The sequence below is a fragment of the Microcaecilia unicolor genome, chromosome 1 (assembly GCF_901765095.1).
Source record: "Microcaecilia unicolor chromosome 1, aMicUni1.1, whole genome shotgun sequence".
Classification (NCBI taxonomy): Eukaryota; Metazoa; Chordata; class Amphibia; order Gymnophiona; family Siphonopidae; genus Microcaecilia; species Microcaecilia unicolor.
The window spans coordinates 421,323,469-421,344,478 of NC_044031.1; the positions used below are offsets into that span (position 1 = coordinate 421,323,469).

At 42.2% G+C, this 21,010-nt stretch overlaps 1 protein-coding gene across 4 annotated transcripts in view; it reads right to left on the reverse strand.

Annotated features, from left to right (window-relative positions):
• MBP (myelin basic protein) overlaps positions 1-20,214 on the reverse strand; it is a 366,551-nt gene extending 346,337 nt beyond the window's left edge. For 3 of the 4 annotated variants that reach the window (XR_003943107.1, XR_003943105.1, XM_030211840.1), the window contains exons 1-2: positions 20,176-20,214; positions 16,901-16,958 (exon numbers count right to left, since the gene is read on the reverse strand). The gene's annotated coding sequence lies outside the window, so the exon portion shown is untranslated. The remainder of the gene's footprint in view (positions 1-16,900; positions 16,959-20,175) is intronic. The other variant, XR_003943106.1, reaches the window with a different exon arrangement.
• Between the last annotated feature and the right edge of the window lie 796 nt (positions 20,215-21,010).

Sequence of the window (21,010 nt, forward strand, 5' to 3'; positions counted from 1 at the left end):
TCTAGCTGACGGACCAAGAGCAGATATATGATGGGAACAGAGTCAGTTGGGATAATTTGGTGGTTAGCTAAACTCAAAACAAGTTCGTTGGATAGTTAAGCAAGAAAGAAGGAACTAATCTAAGTTACAGTATTCCCCAACAGGATGGTTGGATTTATTTTAATTAGTTTTATGTACGACTCCTTTGAAAAAGATTTTTTTTTTTTTTAGCTACTGTCAACCTGAAACCCCACTGATTTCCTTTACATAAAATATATTGATTTTTGCGGTTGGTCCCTACCTCTTTTTTGTGTGCCAAAAATATACATGTGAATTTGACCTGGGAAAGCTCTTGAACACATTTGTGTGCCTTTTGCCTATATAGCTGTCAAAGGAAAAAAAGCTTTCCTGATACAATATATCCATTTACAATACAATAAATTTATTTATTAAGATTTATTTACCACCTTTTTGAAATAATTCACTCAAGGCAGTGTACATTAAGAATAAATCAAACATAAGCAACAGACAATTATAGCAGTAAAAATATTCAAACAACAATACAAAGTATGGCATAATATACTACTTACAATGTCAACACAGTATGTAATAGAACATTTTACCAGACAGTGTAGGGGTATAAGCAAAGATCCATTTCTATTCCACTAGACACCATAAGCTCACTGTGGATTACAATAATAAGAAGCTGGAAACAAAACCAGGAGGAAAACATATTTGAAATCGTAAAATAAATTAAGAGGCCCTTTTATGAAGCAGCGGTATAGTACACGACAAAACACTACCACCGGGCACACCCAGATGTCCCAAGGCAGTTCTGAGTGTGCTACACGTTGTTTCCTGTGCTAGAAAATAATTTTTCATTTCTAGTGTGGAGCTGGGGAGTAGGCGTCCCCGGCGGTAATCGGGCAGTGCGGGAACATTGCTGCATGCTGCCCGATTACCACACAAGAAGTGTATGAGCCCTTACCACCTGCTAAATAGGAGGCAGTAGGGGCTCAGGCAGTAATGGCCACACACTAATCTGGAAATTAGGGCATGGTCATTAATGGAAGAATTAAAAATTCTGCCATTTTAGAGGCACTTTAAAAAGTGGCCGGAGCACGCGGGAAACCCACGTACTAAACCTACCACTGGCCACATTTAAGTGCAGCTTAGTAAAAGGACTCCTAAATTTTCACATGTAATACATGTGGAGGGGCATTTTCGATAAGTCTGATTTTGGACATATTGCTAGAAAGTATAAAGTTGAGTGGTGAAGACAACCATTTTGGAACCTGAAAAATGTCTCTCTTTTTGGTTCAAAAATCATCTTTTTCCAAGATATATACCCCGATAGCTGGTGGCAGGCAGCACATTTAGCTACCGCTGCCAGCGCTGACCCCAGATATTATCCTAATTAAAGATTCAGGGCCTAACCAGAGAGTTAGCCAAAGGCCTCTGTGAGATACTGCAGGCAGCTCTGACCCCCCCCCCCCCCCCCCCCCCCCCCCCCCACACGACTATCATCCAGGCTGGCGAGTTGCATGTTGAAGAGAAAGGACTAATCAGAACCTTCTCCGTCAGTATCTTTACAATCTTAGTTACTGGCTCTATTAAAATCATAACGGCAGATAAAGGCCAAATGGCCCATCCAGTCTGCCCATCCTCTGTAACCCCTAATTCTTCCTTTTCCTAAGCGATTCCACATGCTTATCCCATGCCTTCTTAAATTCAGACACAGTCCTCGTCTCCACAACCTCCACCGAGAGGCAATTCCATGCTTCCACCACCCTTTCCGTGAAATAATACTTTCTTAGATTACTCCTAAACCTATTCCCTCTTAACTTCATCGTATGCCCTTTTGTTCCAGAGTTTTCCTTCAGTTGAAAAAGGCTCACTTCCTGTACATTAATGCCCTTGAGATACTTAAACATCTCTATCATATCTCCTCTCTCCCTCCTCTCTTCCAGCGTATACCTGATGAGATACTTGGTATTGTTTCTGTGGTGGGGGAGCCTCTCCTGCCAACAGGATTTCAGTGTGCATTCTTCCACAATCTAATTTATCTTGTGCCCAGACTGGAATATCATGCAACCTCTGGGAGAATTACACCTAAATCATACGCTGATCTGCTTCTGTGCACCGAGTTGCTAACTGCAGGAGAATGACTTCATGTACTAAAGTTTCAGAAGCATTTAGAATTCCTGTACACTGCCACCATGTAAGATTAGCCATATACTACCAGGTTTAATGGGTTGAGGACATCAATTCCAATTATTTCTTTTTCTGTCCTCACTATAGTGCGGACAGTGGTTTACAACATTTCTTTGTCCTGTCCACTTTGCACTGGGATGCTCCATTTAACTGGGATAGCAACACAGTTCAAAGCTGTGTTTTTAATACCTTGAATTTAATAAAGTTCCACATTTTTATGGTCTGCAGTGGGAGAAACTCTTATTTATAAAACTAATTCCAGCCCCGTGATAATCAAAGCTAATTTATCTTGACTCCCCCACCCCAATCCTGCTATTAACATTGGGGCATCCAAAAGTGTCCAATATCAAAGCTGAAACAAGCTTTAATCTGTATTCTGAGACTGAATCCTACCCATCATCCTGAGGCTCTTGAAGCGAGTCCTCTGGTAAGTGAAAGGTGCCAAGCAGGGCTATGAAGGCTTGAGGTATTTGGTAGTGGGACACAGAAGGATAGGACATCCTTATTCACTAGCCTTGTTTTCCTGAGTTGCTTTTAAGTTATGTTTTAATCTAATTCCACTTGCAGTGTGTGTCTGTCCTGTTCCCATTTAATTTTCTCCTTTTCATATTCATCTCTGTGCTTTGAGCTCATGAAAAGGAATATAACCTGAGGAATTTCTAAAAGTACCTCTGCCATGCCCTCTCCAGGACGCCTGTTTCCCTGTCTGTTTTTTTTTTTTTAATGTATTGGGGTGATCCCTCAGTTTGCCACTTCCTTGCTTCAAACACTGGAATTATCTGTGATGGCTGGGTCTTCCACAAGGACCCAATTCTGAGCACTGAAATGTCAAAAGGGGTTGCTTTAGGGTCTTCTGAAAACAATAGGAGGTGTTTAGTAATCTCAGGGGATAGGAATTCTAATAGAAATTCCTAATGCTGTACTGGACCAACACTCCTGTTCTCTAAGGGCTGCTTCCAGCACATAGGTTAATTTGGCCTTCTAATTTGTTTTTGTTTGTTTTATCATTTTACTGCATTTGCATACCAGGGTCAGCTGTAGTATATTGTTGCTTCCCACCTTATCATATCCTTACTCAGGGCATCCTGGTACCTTTAAGACTTAACCTCCTCAGAAATTCCTGCATCCCTCTTACACTGATCATTCTCTCTCTGACAGGCACTGAGGTGGTATGTTGGGTTTCCCCACCCAGTAGTGGCTGCCCTATCTAAGGCATGAGGTGTGGACTCATATTGGGACTTGCTTATCTCCATAGCTATGGAGACAATACTGTGCAGGAGAGGGGACCTACTGGAACTAGCAGGATATGTACTATTGGAAGTATGAGGCATACAGACTTCCCGAGCCTATACGCCATGCGCCCTCCCTGCCCATTTTCAAGTCCTTACTCAAAGCCCATCTCTTCTCCCTTGCTTTTGGCGCATAACCACCAAGAATCTTCAATGATACTTCTAAATGAAAGTTTAACCCTTTTAATATAAAGGAGTTTATATTAAAAGGGGTTGCAAGGGTGATCTTAGTAAGTGTTAGCCATAAAAACATATCTTTCTCCTGTTTAATTTTAAAAGATGGGTAACTATCCAGCATTCAACTTTGTCTGAGAGAACTTAGTTTAGCTTCAATATCAGGCATTAAGGGGTCCTTTTACTAAACCATGGTAAAATGTGGCCTGCGGTAGTGTAGGCACATGTATTCGGCACACGCCGGGTCAGTTTTTATCATGTCTGCAAAAGAGCTTGTTTTTAATGGGACGGGAAAAGGGCCTGGAGTAAAACTGAAACCAGTGCGCGCCCAAAACTGGCCTGAGCACTTAACGCCACCCATTGATCTAGTGGTAAGGGTTCAGGCGCTACACGATTACCACCAGAAACGACGCGTGGGTGAAGAACTAAATAAATAAGTCATCCAGGCGGTATGGGCACGTGCCAAATCTGAAATTACCGCCAGGGATGTGGTAACATGGCGGTAGTCTTGTTTTGGCGCACGTGGCACGCACGTAACATCTAATGCACCTTTGTAAAAGGGCCCCTCAATCTAGTAAAGACACTGATGTCATCAGCATAAATGTAGACTTCCACTCATTCCTCCTCTAATTTCCTACACAAGGAACTCATCATAATATTAAATAGACTGGTAGATAGTGAGGATCCCTAAGGGACCCCATAGGACATTGTCTATTTTTTCCGATAGTATACCTGACATTCTAACCATTTCTTAATCTCAGAAAACCCTCCATCCATCTCAGCACCCTACCGTATATTCCTAACCCACTTAATACCTGCAGCAGCAAAGTATGGTCAATTAAACCAAATGCTGCAGATAAATCAAATTGTAATACTTTTCAATTCCTTATGCCTTTTATCTTGTCCTGAATCTCTTATTTGGCTTTCCTTGAGTGATGTGTTATCTGTCCCATCTATAAAATGGTGTTCCTTTTCTAATCTGTTCGACCTTTTAATGTAATTGTACAAAGATTTGATCAGTTTCTGGCAAGCAGAATACCAAACACTTGAATACAAAATAAAATAATCAAACATTTACTCAGTATAAAATGTGCATTTGATATTAACATTCTCATAACTGTTTCTATGCTGTAATTTTTTTTTCGAAATCCAGATGCAGCAAATCATGTGTTCTGAAAGATAATTTGCTATTAATGCAAAGTCTGTGGGTAAAAATTACTCATAACCTTTTGAATTTCTGCACACAGCATGAAGTTGGCCCCATGCATTGTAATATAGTGTAAATTTACGTATTGCCATTAACTCAAAAAGATGCTGAAGCAGATGACTAGTTCTGACCATTCCAAACCCAATCCCTCAGTCTCAGTATTCAGAACTAAGGGAAAATGCTACGCCAGCATCAAGATCTACTCAGCCGATGTCAAAGGATTTACGCAAATCTTTCATCTGCACTGACTGGGTTATTGAAAGGAAAGGCACGATAAAGAGGTCAACAACCAAGTTCAAACTCACCTACACTGAAGACCAGAATTTGAGTACATTTTCCTGACTTAAAAAAAAAAAATCCAACTACAGTTAAAAGATTTCACTCCCCTCAAGAATTCAAAGATGTGTCCTGAAATAATTTTCACAGCTCTAGCTGAGTGTAAGTGAGTTTCCCAATAGTGGCCTGGCCATCTTATGCTAAAATGCTCCTCAAAAAAGTGTGAAAATATTGTCCTGGAGTGAAACAGATTGTACAGCCTTGAAATCTCAATGACCTTATAGTACTTCCATTTCAGTCTGGTTTTGCTGTTTCTTTCATTTCAATCAAAACCAACCACATTGTCAGTTGTGATTTGGTCAGCAAGAAGGGCTTAGAAACTTCAGTCTTTGCCTGGTTGTCAGCCTCAGCCACACAAGGATTTCTAAAGAAATTCAGTGATCCATTACATGGAGGGGCATAATCGAACGGGGAGGAACATCTCTGAGGACATCCCCTCAATATTTAGGTCAACCATAGAGATGGGCGACTTCGGTTTTCGCCGATAATGGAAACAGAAGAAGCCCATCTCAAAAACGACCAAATCCAAGCCCTTTGGTCATAGGAGGAGCCAGCATTCGTAGTGCACTGGTCCCCCTGACATGCCAGGACACCAAACGGGCACCCTAGGGGGCACTGCAGTGGACTTCACAAATTGCTCTCAGGTGCATAGCTCCCTTACCTTCGGTGCTAAGCCCCCCAAAACCCACTCCCCACAACTGTACACCACTACCATAGCCCTTAGGGATGAAGGGGAGCACCTACATGAGGGTACAGTGGGCTTCGGGTGGGTTTTGGAGGGCTCACATTTACCACCACAAGTTGGAGGCAGGAAGCAACAGAGGGACTCCAGGAGGCGGGGGGAATGGGTAAGGCAGAGAAAGGGCGAACCTATATGCCTTCAAAGTGGGCACCACCAGCCACAACACCCCTGCTCAACTGGCAAAGCACAGGAGCCACCCCAGGCAGTCTGAAATCCAGGAGCTGATCAAGCTACGTCCACACCTGCTGAGAGATAGAGAAACACTGAAGGCAGCTGGGGGCTAGCCATCCAAGAGGCACTATGGTTTTTCAGTGTTCTCTATCTCCACCTGCTGGTAGGTGGATACAACCCATCAGTTAATGGATTCATCTGCTGCTGATGACAAGGAAACATAAATTATACTAGTTTTCAACAGGGAAGCGTGCTAATTCTTTTCCTTTGAAAATTAACCAACAGAGAGCACAGGTACAAATTTCCTGTTTTATTCTATGTGCACAGGGATGTAATTTATGAGATGGCCTCACAAGTCTAAACTCCACCTCTAGAACACCTCCACCCAGCTCAGATAAACTTACGGTTCCTAGTCACTCTTCAACTGACTCAGCATTGACAACTCCCTAGTCACCAAATCTTGAATCTTGCTCTCCATAATATCACATAGCTACTCTATTATTCAATATGTTCTTTATTTCACCTTGCACTCTCAGCCATAATAGCTCTTAATTTTCACTGTTACCCTGTTGATTGTAGCCCCTCTCTTACAATGCAACTGTTACACAATAGAATCATTGTCATAGTAGGTTCCCATTACTCTGTGACCCTGATGATTCTAGTTCTCTTAGTAAATCCTTTGTTATGCTGTAAACCTGTTGATTGCAGTTTCCGATTATACTGTAAACAAACCTTAACTGATTCTTTACACTGTAAGTCACATAGAACCGATTTGGATAATGTGGGATATAAGACTAAATAAATGGAAAATATATATACAGGGGGCAGCGGGTGGCGTGTTTGCTGCCCGCCACGGGTGTTAAACCCGGATATTCAATGCTGGGCCAGTTCCGGCAACCGGCACTGAACATTCAGGTTTATTTTGGCCAATAAAAAGTTAAACTAAAGAGCTCTATCATGATGACCTTAGTAATTCCCATTATATATATCATGTTTTGCCATTATCATGTAACCCAAGATTCCTCTGTAACAGTAAATGTCTATTTTCTAATTTAATTCCACCATTCATGATGTATTGTAAGCCACATTGAGCCTGCAAAGAGGTGGGAAAATGTGGGATACAAATGCAATAAATAAATAAAATAAATAAATAAAAAATAACCGGCTATGCTGATATTCAGCACTAACCGGTTAACCTTTTTAGCAGTCAAAAATAAGCCTGCTATTTAAGCGGCCTATTTTGATCGCTCAACTTAGCCGGTGTGGCGCTGAACATCCATGCCTAACCAGCTATGTTGTGTGATTTAGCCGGTTAGCGGCTACCCACTAAGGGGGATATTCGGCAGGAGCTAACCAGTTATCGCCCTCTGAACCTCTGTGGTTAGGTGCTTAAACACTATTTAACTGGACTGGTTTAATAGTTTTGAATATCAGTGGGAGAGTGTCTATATACAAGTTTAAGCACATAAGGGCCCTTTTACTAAACCACATTAATCGCTAATGCATGTTTAATGTGGGAAAAAAATGCCTAATGCAGGATCTGTTCGTTTTGGAAACAGTGTGTGGTAATCACGCATTATTTTTAAAAAGTTTTTGGCTATGGGTGTGCCATGGGCAGAGAACGGGTTTGGAAGCGTTAAACAGTTAACCCACTGTCATGACCACATGCTAACTGGTTTACATGGACTTAATGCATGAACCCTTACAGCCTCCTAAATAGGAGGCTGTAAGTGCTCCCATGTTATTTTATTTCATTTGATGTGCACTAATGCTAACATTAGCGCATGGTCAGAAAAAAAGAAAAATTTTGAAAAATAGCAATTTTAAGGCCGTGGTAAAAATGGCCTTAGCTTGCAGAAATGTCCCACATTGCACATACGAAGGCCATCTACAGCAGTTTAGTAAAAGAGCCTCATAGTTAGAAAAGGCCATTTCTGTTTTACCCAAAGAAATGCCTTTAAAATCACCCCCTTACTTACCACCAGTCATACACTAAAGGAATTACTGAAAGTAAAAAAAATAGTAAGACTGAAATGAACTAGGCCAAGGAACAGCATGCCACTTCCCTCTTCTGCTCACACATGCCTTTACAAGTCATTATAAATGGCCTTCTAATAGCTACCACAGAATCATAATCTTTTTGTCTTTGATTAAATCAGGTCTCTAAAAGGCTGCCATGTTGCATTAGCATTACTTCCAACCGCATAATAGACTGAAACAACCTAATGAACAAACTGTTACTGACTAAAATATGTGCACCTCTATCCAACAGTATACATCGAGTTCAACTGCATTTCTACTATTATGTTTTGTATTCTTTAACATTTTTCATGCCAAATAATGAGCTTAGATGAAAATTAGGCTTATAGAATACACATTTGCATAACAACCAGCTCCATAGGCTGAACTGATTTCAGGTTCTTAGCTCACTCAGCACTAGTTTCACTACCTATGTAAGTTGGCCTTTTAGAAAGATGAGCTGGCGTTTTTAGTGCACGCTAAAAATAAGCATGCACTGAACACTCAAGATGCTCATATATTCCTATGGCATCTAGCATGTGCTAAAAACACTAGCACGCCTTTCTAAAAAAAACACCTTAATGCATTAAGGCCTGTTATTGACTTTAGCGTGCACTGGGCTCCTTTTACAAAGCCGCACTAGCGATTCCAGCGCAGCAAATGCAGCAAAGCCTAGTCAGTTCCTATGGGTTTCATCACATTTGCCTCATGGCTTTGTAAAACGAGTCCATTATTTGTAAATATGCTACACTGACTATAATGAGGCCTGAATTTAAAAATGTGCATTAATGAAGGTTAGTAAATTTAGCATTTGTTCATTAATGCAAAATAACTGCCACTGCACAGGTGTAAAACAAAAATCAAAGAGAACAGCTGTAAGTAGTTCATAAAAAACTGAGTGATTAGCTGACACAAGTCAAACCATCCTCAAAAGTGGAAGTGGCTTCACCAAAAGGCTTGTTTAAAAAGTGCAACAATGACAATAAAAACTCAGGCATAACTGTTGACCCAGACAGGTAGAGCATCAGCAAATGCAAAAGCGGCAAACTAGAAAAAGGATTAAATAAAACTAGCACAAAACCACAATGTTCCACAGTTCCAGAGGAAAACCATTTGGTGGGGGGGGGGGAGGGGGTTGGGAGCCGCCAAAAGGAAACACCCAACACTGAGAAACACACTAGGAGTGCAACATACTGCACACCCTCAACTGTTACCCCAATACAGTTAAATGTTTGAAACCTTTTACATTTAAAGTCATGTCCAGCCAGTGTGCATAACGTCGTTAAGAACTTAGGAGCCCTTCTATTAGGGGAAAGGGAACGGGACTTAATATACCACCTTTCTGTGGTTTTTCCAACTACATTCAAAGCGGTTTACATATTATATACAGGTACTTATTTGTACCTGGGACAATGGAGGGTTAAGTGACTTGGCTAGAGTCACAAGGAGCTGAAGTGGGAATTGAACTCAGTTCCCCAGGATCAAAGTCCACTGCACTAACCACTAGGCTACTCCTCCACTCCAGGCTGTGTTAGCTAAAAATGGGGTACTGCAGAATGTACTCAGGCTTCCAATTGTAAATCTGAAATATGTACAAGCTAAAAAATATTCTTTTTTTTTTAATGAGAATGTCATGAGCAGAGAGTGGGCATTCCAGCGCTAACCAGTTACTGCATCTACATTACTGCAGATTAACTGGTCACCACCAACAAAATGAGTAGCAATAAATGCTCACGTAGTATTTTTTTTTTAATGGCCACATTAGCACATGGCCATGAATACAAAACATAGAAAAAAATCGACCATTTTACAGTTGCGGTAAAAATGGCCTTAACACACAAGAAACACCTGCATAAGGAAGCACAGGCCACTTTTTGCTGCAATGTAGTAAAAGGACCCCTTAAAGCAGTAAAAGTGACTTTATAGCTCAAGCAAGAACAAGTGATTTATTCATAAGGAAATTAATTTTTTAGACTGTCAAAATTGTGTTATAAGACACTTAGGGCCCTGTTTACTAACCGTGTAGGCGTCTATAGTGATATTGTAGGTGTGTACACAGTTAACACGCGTACATGGTTAACGTGCATTAAAAACGCTAATGCGCCTATAACATGGAATCAGAATAATTTACAGAGCTCAGTTTTAGTCTATATTTCATGAAAAACTATTCACAACTGCCGTTACCAATTCAATCCTGGAAACTGTTTATGAACAATTTTAGCTATTATCCTCTGGCATTTTGAATTACTGTTGTCAGCTAGGAGGAGAGATAGAACCATAAGTTAGGATAGCCCTAACATCTCAAGCTCAAACCCTGGTTTTTCCTTATGACCATAGACAAGCCACCTGTGTGCCTCAGCTTAGCCTGTTTAATAGGGTACAATCATTATATTGCCAAAGTTTCTTCACTTCACACTTTGCTGTACAGATAAACACACCAAAATCTATAGTCTGACTTTCCATGACAAAAGTTGTGATGCACAACTTGGATTTTTTTGGTTTCTTTGGAACCATCCTCTCTGCATCTCTACATTGTTACCCCTTGTCCTTTAATTTCCTTTTCTATGGACAATTTCATCATGTACTCCATTGAAGCCTGTCAAAAACTAGATCTACTATGTCCTCCCCTCCCCCCACCTCACCAAATCCCTTCCTCCAAGGAAAAAAGGGATCATTGGAGAATAAGATGGGATAGTACCAGGCAGATGTTTTGACAGGCTTTAGAAAATCCAAGATTCTGACTTAGGTGATGCTGCTACTAATAACTATCATTCAAACAGGGATCAAAATGCATTTTCCCCATGCCATTTCATGTCATTTTTAGCCCTAAACACAAAAAGGAAATTAGGTTTTTTCCTATGTTGTAAATTGTTTGCACTCTTGAAGCATGTGAACTCTTTATGACACTGCCCCTAAAATAAATTAAAAATTAAAACTCTCATAGACAATATGGAAAACTAAACAAAGTGAAAATGTTTGGGCTGTACACCCCTAGAAGAGGGGATGTTCTTGTTTGATCATATGAAATTTGAGAGGTTGAGGAGACGAACATATAAGCCAATAAGTAAAAAGAATGGTAGATCACTGCATCAGGCTTCCAAAAAGCCCTGAGAAGCCTATACAGAGTGGGCCATGGTTACAACCCTAGCTGTGGTGTGATGACTACATTAGACTTCCAAGATGGCTGTGGTAAACTGCAGGAAACAGACATGGCTATTACCAAATACATGCACTTGTGCCAGAAATGGAGGGCTGGGCAGTGGCAAAAATGTAAAGCAAAAAGATAGAGCATGTATTGATTGTACAAATTCCCATACCCATATATGGACCATCTATCCAATGTAGCACAAAACCAGGGAGGAAAACTAGGCAGACTGAATCAGTCACTGGGTCCAATATTCAAAAAAAGCTGAGCTGTGAAATCTTTGCTCCTAACTTATCCTCCTAAATATTTGCCCTATTTTCAGACAAACATAAGTTTTCAGCTGAAGTTCCTCTTATTTAGGAGCTTCAATTTATGCTTATAAACTTAGGGATGCCATTTATTTGTCTAGATTTATGAGTATAATTTATGAAACTAGTACTGAAAATCAGTGCTAAGCTCCTATCTTTATTCCTCTGCCCTAAATCTGGCCTTTTGCCATTCGCTTTTTATGCTCCTAAATTTAGGAGTTTAGTGAAATTCAGAACTCAGCCCTAGAAAGTTAGCACAGAGGCCAATTTATGACAATAATTCTCAAAGGGGCCCTTTTATTAAGGATGCCTAATGCAACTTAAAATGGTATACCATGGGACACGCTTTGGCATCCTGTGGTAACTGAAATCTGTGCACACTAACCGTTCGCTAAAAACAATTATTTGGGAAGAGGTGTGTGACAGAACAATAGGTTTTTAAGCCTGTGATAATTGTTTTGATATTTTCCTGCAATGTATTTCTCTAGTTTGGCCAGCAAGTGGTTCATGTTTAAAGTTGTTACAGAGAACTGTGGCCCTTTTACTAAGCTGCATAGGCGCCTACGCACACCCAACGCACATCAATTTTGAGTTACCACCCGGCAACTGCGTGGCCATTTTTCAGCGCACCTTTATAAAAGGGCCCCTGACTTTCTTTAGTTAACACAGAAAAGGGGAAGTGCCTGCAGTGATGTAGACAGCTATTTTCAAATGTTGTTGTTCTGGGCTCTGATTGGCCTGGAGTTTGAAGTTACCCAGGAGCTACTGGCTTTTGCTCCAGTTTTAAGTCAGGAAGAAAAGAGAGTAGGATCTCTTTGCTGAGGCTCTGTCCTGATCTTCCCAGGTACTGCTTAAATAGTATACAAATGTTTAGTTAGTGTTATAATTGATCCATATTTCAGTTACTCGTTACTGTTCGCTGATTGCACTTTTTCTGTTTCACTGTTCCAAGTTCTGTGACAATAAACACTATTAGTTTGTTGACTCTGCTTGTCTGGACTGATAAGAATCCTAATGGTTCGTATGCTGGGTCTGCGAGTGCATTTTAGGAACTGTGGGAGAACTGGGAGTGTGACCCCAGTAACCTAGAAATCACTGGGGATAATCTCAAAGTAGGAGACTCACCTAGAGGTGCTTGTGACCCAGTCAGTGTGAAGATGGTGCTAGCGTAGAGCACAAGTGGAACATACAAGCGGACCTGAGCTGTACTGGGGATAGACCCTAAGTGGTCACGGGGGAGCCCCAGGCGGGTGGCTAGGAGTTTCATGACAAGGTGTATCATGGGGCAGAGAATGGGCATTCCTGCACTAATCAATTAGTGCAGCTACATTAGCACGTGAGTCTTTACCACCTACAAAATGGGTGGCAGTAAGTGCTCTCACAGTAAAGCTTTTTTTAACGGCCACAAGCTATTGGAAACGTTAGCAAGTGGCCATTACTACAAAAAATGGAGAAAAAAAACCATTTGAACAAGCATTAGTTTTAAGTCAGTTAGACTACTGCGACTCACTGTATGTGGGTTGTAATACTTCTCTATGAGAAAGTTGTAGATATTGCAGAACACAGTTACCAGACTGGTTTACTTTGAGGGAAAATATAAGAGTAACTCCTCTCTTAATTAAAGCTCATTGGTTGCCTGTCTATGCTAGGATCATGTTCAAGCTCTGAACATTGTTATTTAAAGTACTTCATGGCCTAGCACCACATTACATGTGTTCTCTTATCATCCTCCCTACCACAGAAATGTGGTCAAAACTACAAGATCCTTTGGTATTGCATTTCCAAACACCTAAAGGTGTTCACTACTCAAGTATTTTTAAATCAATTTTTATGTATCTGTCTCCCATTTATTGGAATTGTCTTATGAAGAAACTTAGGAACCCTTTTACAAAGCCACAGTAAAAAAGTGGCCTGTGGTAGTGTGGGCGTGTCATTTAGGCACATGCTGGGACAGTTTTTACATGGTTGGGAAAAAAATGTGATTTTTTTAATGGGCCTGCACTAATATTAAAACTAGTATGTGTCTATTTATGGCCTCAGCCCTTACTGCCACCCACTGACTTAGCAGTAAGGGCTCACGTGCTATCCACGTGGTAGCCATGCAGTATGCACCAATGTGGGTGTGTTGCCGGTTACCGCTGGGAACACTCCCTGCAGTAGAAAACAGAAAATTTTCTAATGCGGGACTTGGCGCATGCCAAAATCAAAATTACCACCGGGTGCATATGCTAGCCTGGCAGTAGTGCCAATTGGGAGCACGTTAGCCCTCCCGTGCCTCTGTAAAGGGCTCCTAAGGTACTAATGGGTTTACTTTAATTTTGGAAAATATCTGAAAACTTGGCTTCCACAAATACTTGAGATGTTTATTAATCCTATTGTTTTAATTAGTGTTAATGTGTATAATTCTCTGTGTTAGTCCCATTTCTCTTTGACCTTGTAATCCACATAGAGCTTTCCAAGTTTCACAGAATATAAGCACTTATGTCATACTAGTAAAAAAGGCCCGTTTCCGAAACCAATGAAACGGGCGCTAGCATGTGGTTTTTTTTGTGTGTGTGTGAGGGTGCGGTGTGTGTGCAGGTTGTTGATGTGTGTCTTTTTTTGTTTTGTTTTTTGCTTGGGGGTTGGGGGATGTGCTGTGCTGGCAAAGTGTGTTGGATTGGTGTGTGGCTTTGAGGGTGTGTTTCTGTTGTATTGTGTGTGTGTGGTTTTGACTGTCAAGGAGGTTTGTGGAGGGGGGTCTTTCTGTTGGTGAAATGTAAATGTGGTTGTAGGGGGGGTCACCCTTTGTTGAGTGTTTTTTTTTTCCATTTTTTTTTTTTTTTGTGTTGTGCTGAGGCAGCAGTGTTGTTTTAGATGGGCGGAAGGTTGAGGAGCACGTTCTTTGTCTGTCGGTATTTTTTGGCCGTTTCAGGGCTGCTGTAGGGGAATGCTGGAAGAGAAATGTGCTGTTGGAAGCAGCGCCATCTTTTTCCATTGGGCTGGGGTTCTGGGCATCCTGGAGCTGGGTGACGGCTTGCCTGAGGACGGGGATGGTTGTTTTAAGTTGGCGGAAGGGAGAAGAGCACGGTCTCTGGCCGTCGGGGGGTGATCCGGTATGTTTGGTCCATTTCAGGCCGGCTGCAGGGGAATGCTGGAACATTTATGCGCTGCAGGAATCATCGCTGTCTTTTTCCGGGTGCTCGGGGAATCCCCGAGGTGGGAGACAGCTTGCCTGAGGCTGGGGATGGTTGGGCACGTCCTTGGCCGCTTCGGCAAAAGGGGAAGAGGAAGGGGGTGTGGAGTTACCTGCAGCCGCCTGAGAAACCATGTATTCTTTGTTTGTTTTGTATTATTAGTTTGCATTTCTGTTGAAGAAAGAGTGGATGCCTTTCGAATGATGGAGGTGGTGTGTCGGTGTGCGGTTGTTTCGTTAGTTTGGCAGCCAGTCTCCAGCGATTCCTAGGCAGGGAAGGAGTAGGGAAACACGCGGTACTCCTCCCCCTTCCTTGGTCGCTGTTTGCTGCTGGCTGGGTCGCGGGTAATCCTTCCAGCTTGGCCGCAGCTTGTCCTGTTCGCCCACGTGCCAGATGGTGACGGGCACGTTGTTTTCCGGCTCCTCTGACTCCATGTCAAGCGATCCCAAATATAGTCTTTGCTATGGGCCCTCTGGCACTCTTCAGTACTGGCATTAGGCATGTAAAAAATTTTCCCCCCCCTCTCCGCCGGTCTATTTTTTCACATACCCACAGCAGGAATATTTTTCTCTCGTTCCAGCGGTGGTTCTGTGCTCTCCGTGCTGCACAGATAATGAGCAATTCTGCTGGGGAATGCTCCTCCCTTATTGTCACGTAGTTTCCTCTGATTGGTCCGTCTTACGTTGCCTAGTGTTGCCTGGGAACGGTGTTGTGATGGTCCTTTGTGTTTCAGAATGTTGAGGGTGTTTTTTCTGATTGGTCCGTCATGTGAGGGCGGGGCAGAGAGACATGGTCAGTGTTCTGGCTTCACCACCATGAATCCATGAACCCTTCAGTGAGTGACTGAGTGACTTCAGAATGTTGTCTTCAGAATGTTGAGGGTGAGTTTTATTATAGTAGATCATGTCATGCGGGAAAGACCCATGTAAGAGCGCTCTAAGGCCACTTTTTACCATAGCTTAGAAAAAGAATAAAACGATTTTTCACGCATTCAAAAAGTAGAAATACCAGGGGACACTCAATGAAATTGTATGGAAATACTTTTAAAGCAAATAGGAGAAAATATTTTTTCACTCAAAGAATAGTCAAGCTCTGGAACTCTTTGCCAGAGGATGTGGTAACAGTGGTTAGTGTATCTGAATTAAAAAAAAGTTTGGGCAAGTTCCTGGAGGAAAAGTCTATAGTCTGTTACTGAGATGGACATGGGGGAAGCCACTGCAAGCCCTGAGATTGGAAACGGGAATGGTGCTACTAATTGGGTTTCTGCCAGGTACTTGTGACACTGGGCTAGATGGACTATTGGTCTGCCTCAGTATGGCTCTTCTTATGTTCTTATGGCCTTCATGGATTTGATATACCACCTTTTTGTGGTACAACCAAAGCAGTTTGTGCTTATTATATACAAGTACTTTCTCTGTCCCTAGTGGGCTCATAATTTAAGTCTTAGTACCTCAGACAACAGAGCGTTGTGATTTGCACAGGATCAACAGAGGGTTAAGTGATTTGCGCGGGATCACAAGGATCCACAGTGGGAACTGAGCCTAGCTTCCCAGGTTCTCAGCACACTACACTAGCTATTAGACTACTCTTCCACTCCAAATCCTTTCAATATTAGGTCCTTGGTCTTTATCCGCTGTCATTTGCAGTGCTAGAAGAGAAACAGGAGATGTACAAATACGTTCCACAGAAAACAAAACAGCAAAAAGTGGGCCCGGCCATGGGGATAATGATGTCCCTCGAGCTATGCTCTGGTTAATAATATATTGATGGCCCGTGTTTCAGTAAGTGCCTATGTCAGGGGTCCTAACATTAAAATAATATGCATTAGAAAAATATATATATATAAATTATTTTAAAGAGCTTTAAAATATGTATCTATACATTTAAAAACATTATCATATATTAAAAAGAAAATCCTTCAAAATTTAAAAAGAATACTTCACATAAAAATGAGTACAACCTGAAAAAGCTATACTGAACAAATTAAAAAGACATACATAATCTCATTTAGAAAAATATGCAAAAATAAGTTCTAAAATAAATATAATACATATAAAGGAAGCCAACCACAAAGAGAAAACTCATTATACCATAACATATATAATTGATAAATATAAAATAATCATGTGTTTCAGCTGACCTTGATTTTCAATTTGAGTAAATTCAGTATGTTTTCACAAACCTTAAGCCGCTCATATCTAAGATTAAAAAAGACATAATGTAATTTAAATAATTAAAATAGTTTTAAAAAATCAATGTAAGCTTACAAGCAGTTGATCTTAAGAAAGACATTGCTACACCATTCAAAAGTGTTGAAACTGAACGTCTTCATTAGAAGGAACCTGAACAAAATGAATAAAGATGTCTCTAAAGATAGATTAATGCTATTAGTACTGCTCTATCAAAGAAAAATCACTCTACAGCTGCGGTTCTCAAGAAGTGTGTCGCAATACAACAGTGTGTTGTGAGCACCTGGGAGGTGTGTTATCGGGTGGCGAGCACACAGAGCAGCATTTTTTTCTGTTTATGATGTAGACAACCCCCCCTCCCCCCCCCACCAGTCCACAAAGCCCTAGTTCTTTGCCAGTGCTGGCAGTGGTAACATACTGTCTTGAATGACTCAGATCCTTCCCTGTACACCTCTGTGTATATGTGGGCAGGACACTGCAAAGGGAAGGATCCGGGTAAGCCCAGGCAGCCTGTTACTGCTGCAGCTACTGCTGAGGGAGCTGGTGAAGAACTCAGGTTTTGTAGGTTGGTTGAAGGTGCAGAGGGAAGATGAGGGAGAGGTGCTGAACTCGCAGTGGAAGGGGACAGGAGAGATGCAAGACATCAGGTGAGGGAACTAAGGAGAGAGGGAAGACATGTCAAACCATGGGGGTTGGGGAAATGTCAGACTATGGAGGGAGGGTAAGGCAGAGATGCTAGGCTATGGGGGAAGGGAGAGATGTGGCTACTCAAACCCCGATGACATGCTCCTTCCTGGGTTACAAAGGTGGTAAACTGCACTTAGCAGGCTTTCACTTCTGGTGTGTGATTTGCTGCTTACACAACCTGGATAGCAGTAGGGCATTGAGATTTGTGTAGCCACAACTTCTGCTGCCAGGCTGGGTTTTCTGCAACTGCTGACCTGATGAACATTTATTGGTGGGGGTGGGAGCAGAAGGGACAGAAAGCTGCTGGGCCATCAGGGGAAGGGGAGAGAGGGGGGATATGGAGTTGCTGCACCATGGTGGGGGGAGGGAGAGGTAACAGAGTTGCTGGATCATAGGAGTGGAGGGGAAGGGAGCGGGATCAAGGAAATGCTGGGCCATAGGGGTGAAGAAGAGGGAGAGGTGGGCGGGACAGGGAAATACTGGGCTACAAGGGTGTAAAAAGGAGGGGGAGATGTTTGGCATGGTGGAACCATGTGGGACAGACTGTTGGGGTTCTCAAGGAGATGACTGAGAGGAGGATGGTGAGTACAGAAGGTAGCAGTAATAGGGAGTGAGTGAAAGAAGACAGAATAATGAGCCAGGACAGCTACAGGGTGAAAGGAGGAGATGGAAAGTTGATAGGCAAGTGAAATATAGGCGGCGGAGGACTGAGGGATGAGAGGGTGAAATTTGAGTGGGCAAACAGAAAAGAGTGAACGAGAAAATGTCAGACATTGATGTTTTGAGGAAATGGAAGAAGACAGGAGGAAAGTGCAGAAAGGACAAATGAACAGCACCCAGAGAGCGGAAGACAAACAAGAAACTGGGACAGACATGCTTGGAAAAATAAAATTCCCAGACAAAGGTAGAAAAAAAAGTGTTTTATTTTGAATCAATGAGGTAGAATATGTTAGTTTAGGGAAATGTGCGTCATCCTTTGTGTTTTATTCAATACGGGGGAAATACATTTCCGTTTTTATTTCCCTCATGTTATGGTGAATGCCTAGTTTGACATTTTGGGGTTCCCAGTTCAGTTTTTGTCTTTATATTTGTAATCCTTTGCTCTGTATTTGCTCAGGGTCTGTCTGTATTTTGTGTGTGACCAAGGTGTGGTATTCTGTTTGCATATAGTTTCTGCGTAGAACTCTGTAGTATTCCCACTTGTTATGTTTTACTATTGGTTGGTATATTGGTGTTCTAGGACCCCATGTAATATTGTAATGGTGCCTGTTCAGACGTAGAGTTTTTGTTGTTTTAATCTGAGGAATTGGTGTTATATTTTAGTGCTGAATTAGGATTTTTTCAGGTTTTGTATTATTTCACAGTGTGCCTAGTAGTGGACTGGTTTATGATGCTATCCATTGACTTAGCAGTAATGTCTCATGTGGTAACCTTGTGATCTTGGGCAAGTCACTTAACCCTCCATTGCCTCAGGTACAAACTTAGATTGTGAGCCCTCTTGGGCCACAGAAATATCCAGAGTATCTGAATGTATCTCACCTTGAGCTACTACTGAAAAAGGTGTGAGCAAAATCTAAATAAATAAATATTACTCAGCATGAGAATCAGAATATATACTTTTTTTTAATGATGATTTCTATGGAGAAAATGTGCTCAGTGGCGTACCAAGGGGGGGGGGCGGTCCGCCCCGGGTGCACGCCGCTGGGGGGGTGACACGCTCCTGTCGGCTCCGCTCGTTTCGTGCTCCCTCTGCCCCGGAACAGGTTACTTCCTGTTCCGGGGAAGAGGGAGCATGGAACGAGCAAAGCCGACAGGCGCGCGCGGCCCCCCCCCCCCCGCGCAGGTAAAAATGCACCGGGGGGGGGGAAGTGTCCTTTCGCCAGGGGTGGGAGGGTCGCGCTGCACCCGGGGGGGGGGGGGCATCGGTGATCCGCCCTGGGTGTCATCTACCCTAGGAACGCCACTGAATGTGCTAGTTCTGATCTGCACCTGTTGTTGGTGAGAGAGAAGGATTCTGTGGATACAGTACTGCAGTTCTTATGAATTAAATGTAAACATGATCTGCATCAGATCAAAGGTACACGAGGGTCATGTTTGCATTGTGTCATGTATGCCAGCATAATCTATCTGGTCCGTCCATACTGAAAAAAGGTTGAGAATCGCTGCTCCAGACTTAGTGATTGAATATACAAGGTAAATTAATGTGTTTATTGTCTAGTGTCTATCAATAGCCCTGCATCTAAAGCTAAAACTCTAATTTTCAATTAGTTAAAACCAGAACTGCCAAAACTACTGCTGAATAATACTTCAATTAATGTTTTATGTGACTGCACATTAAATAATGCCCCCTGTACTACGTAAGTGTTTAAGGAAAAGGTGCAGGGTCTTACCTCATCAATAATAACAAAACTAAAAACAGAAAGGGTTGTATTAAAAAAATAACAGACCTCTTTTCTTAAACTTAGAAAACCTCCCCTCTTAAAGAACTTTAAAAAAACAAGGAGGAAAAGAAAGATATATTAATATCTAAGGGACTCACCAAGCTCACACGTTCCTGGTCGCTGCAGCCAGCCAGCGCATGCGTACGTTTGAAACCTGTCCTGGCTTCCTGAAAGGGATAATCTAAGGGGTACTGTGAGCAACGACCAGAGGTCTGAACCTAAGAATGTCATCAGTAAAAAAAAAAAAAAAGGAGAAATAAAAAACAAGCAGGGGAAGGGGGCTTGCTGGGTTTACACATCTGTGTTCTCTGCTGTGTACACTAGAACAGTGAAAAAATAACTTAAAGAAGCCTGCATATAGACATATTGAGAGCCCTTCTTTACTTTCACAGTGAAGGAAGAAATGGCATGAGTGAGGTCCTATCTATTGTAAGCAAATAGTACTGCTGCATTAGGGGGTCCTTTTAGCAAGCCGCGGGCAGGGGGGCAGGTGTGTGGCAATTCGGCCCTACTGCCGGGCTACCGCAGGAGACAGCGGTAGTGCCAACTCCCACCTCGCAGCATTTCCAGCATCATACAATTTTTACATTTTCTAGCGCTTGGGATTTACCCAGTAGCAATTGGGCAACACTGAGTGCTGCACGTTACCACCGGGTTAGCTCAGGAGCCCTTACCACCTCCTAAATAGGTGGTGCTATGGGCTACCCCTGGAAAAGGCTGCATGGCAAGTGTTATACTTACCATTTCCATTTCCATTTTTTTAAAGTCCTTTTACCAGTGGTGGTAAGAAGAGGCCTCGGTGATCGGCAAACCCACAGGCCGACACCACCGCAGGTGTCCTTTTACCACCGCTTGGTAAAAGGACCCGTAGGGGGAGGTATATTAGGGAGTATTTTGAGCAGAAACAAGAACTATGGAAACATTGGGGTAAAT